A 2,686-nucleotide genomic window follows, 5' to 3' on the forward strand; every position below is an offset into this window, starting at 1 on the left:
CCTGTGCACTCAGCCTTAACAGCTCTGGCCTTCTCACTCTCCTTTGAACAGCCCTATCTTGTTTCTATCCCAGGATCATTACAGTTCACCTGGAACACTCTTCTTCCTCCAGATTTGATGAAATATTTCTTTGACTAACTTTGTCCCTTTTTTATTTCTACACAAAACTTCTCCCAAGCTAAAATACAACTTTAGCTTAAAAACCTCTTTAAGCAAATAAGAGACAAATGGTATATGACTACTCTTATTAAGAATAAATCACCACCAATTCTCTTTAATTGTGACCACCCAAAACCCTTGAAACAAGATTTATCAGGAGTAAATAGTAATTCTTCTACTTGAGAATTGATTTTCTATGACTATATAAATGACAATTTTCAGCATTACATTTATGTCCTTTCATTTGTTGTGTATTAACATTTCACTTGCCATATATTGATGTTTATGAATTTATTAGTATCTAATGTGATTCCTACTTTGAAATTAGAAAGCTCGGCTTGGTTTTTTTTGTTTATTTTTTGTTTGTTTTTTTTGGTCCAGTGTGCCGATGGAAGATTTAAATACAAGTTTTGGACACAAAGCCAGACTTTCTGTGAATGGGGAGTCTAAAGTTCCTTCTTTGCTGACAAATTCTTCTCAAAGCACATCTGTCAAGGAAACAGTAAGAAAACTGACATCTAATTTATGGTAAAGATATTTACTAACATATTTCCACATCTCTTTTGAACTTTCTAAACAGTAATAACTCCTAATTTTTTTTTTTTCCTTTCTTAAGGGGTAATGTTAATGAGAAAATTCAATAGAATTACTTTATGACTTGTTTTCTAACTAAACAGATTCAGATAAACCATGAGTTAAATGTCCCTCAAAATAGAACTGTGTTGCTAACTGCCTATTGTTACATGGCAATATGGTGGACGTTAGTCCTCTCTTGAATGTGATAAAGCATTCTTACTGAATTTGCCTTACTGAACTAATTCCTCCCTTCATTTATTTTTCTTTCTTCCTTCCTTCTTTTCTCTTTCTCTTTTTGCAGCTTTAGATTTTAAACTTACTGAGGGAAACTGAGTTTTACTTTTGGTTCAGTGTAGAATATTAACATTTGTGGGCATGGTTAATGAGGAATTTAGATGTTTGGATTTCAGTTTTCAAAGGATGGAGACACAGAATGGGTAACTTGCAAGATTCAGAGTTTTTCTAAATATGGAGGGATCGATGATGATAAGAACGGGATTTACGATCAAGTCAAATAAGTTAGTATACAGAAGAGTGCTCTAAAATTGGTTTCATATGGGAAAGTGGGGGGCAGGAGCAGTAACACCACTAAATCAGTGCAGCCAATTGGTTTGGTTGGGTTTCACAGACTATGAGGAGACTGTGTGAGATAAGAGGCTTTAGACCAAGGCAGCCTCACAACATGCCCTAGCTGGAATAGTGCTTTCCTGTAGGACAGGTACTCTGACTTTCTGATCAGTAACTGACAAAATCTTCCTAAAGAAGAGAGTTAGCAAAGAATTGAAGCAGATAGGAACAAAAAGAAAGATAGAGGCTGGCCATATATATAGGGAGCTCTAGCCTCTACTCGGGCCTAGGCTGTGATTTTGTGTGTGCAGGAGACTGCAAACCCCTGTAAGACACAAACGCAATTCTGCAGTTGCCCGGGGCTTTATGGAAGTTTCTGTGGCAGCATCCAGGGCTGTGCAGCTGTGCTATGTGGACATGAAGGCCCCACCTCCTACCCTTCAGGAACAGATTTCTAAAATCCGACCTGCCACAAGCAAAGGAAGCACTCTTGCTTATATGTATGTAGACCTACCTCGAACTTTGAATCAGGACACGTTTTCACTATTGAGAAAATTCAATAGAATTACTTTATGACTTGTTTCACTATATGAGAAAATTCTAGGGATCCAGAGACAAGTTATTGACCAAGAAATGAAGCCAGAGTGCTACATTTCTGAACACTAAGTTCTGACCACTGAATCTACTGTTGTGCCTGGGTAGGTAAGCTTATATTAGCCTGGGAAAGAGACACAAGCAGGCCAGACCTCAGTGCTGTACGGATATTATGGGGTCGATAAAGGCCACTTGTCTAATGATCTGGGTGTATGTCAGTCTCATACTGCCATGGCCTATATATAGTCCCTAAAATATGGGATTCCCCAATCGGTTTCTTACCTTCTATCAGTATTTGATCAGAAGCAATATGTAAGATTCTCAGCTTTGATTTGGGTAGCTATAAATTTGAATCCTGGTTTTTTACTTACTAGTTCTAAGATTCAGGCATGTCAATTGGTCACTAAGACATGGTAGCATGTAATAAATTATACATGCATGTACCCTGTATATCTGAATAAATGTGTGCATATTATTAAAAATGTATGGGTATGACCACGTGTCCAATGACTAGGACATTGCTTCAAGTGAACCAGTCCTTCTCGATAATTAATAGCTATTGTTTTTGAGTCATTTTAAAATTTTAAGCATTCACTCAAGTGTTTTGTATATATTAGATCTTCATTTCTACAAACTTATGAGATTGGTATTATTTGTAACTTATTTTTTATAGATAAAGAAACTGAAGCATAAAGAAACTAAGTAAAACATTCAAAGTCTCAAAGACAATTACACAGCTACAAAGGGCAGGCTGGGTTTAAGCTCTGGCTTCCTGATTGGGAATTTCATG

General features: G+C 36.7%; 1 protein-coding gene across 1 annotated transcript in view; it reads left to right on the top strand.

The window, feature by feature from the left end:
* The window catches only part of MORC1 (MORC family CW-type zinc finger 1), a 157,153-nt gene that overhangs the window by 136,624 nt on the left and 17,843 nt on the right, over positions 1 to 2,686 (top strand). The window lies entirely within an intron of this gene.

The sequence above is a fragment of the Pteropus vampyrus genome, unplaced genomic scaffold (assembly GCF_000151845.1).
Source record: "Pteropus vampyrus isolate Shadow unplaced genomic scaffold, Pvam_2.0 Scaffold1, whole genome shotgun sequence".
Lineage (NCBI taxonomy): Eukaryota > Metazoa > Chordata > Mammalia > Chiroptera > Pteropodidae > Pteropus > Pteropus vampyrus.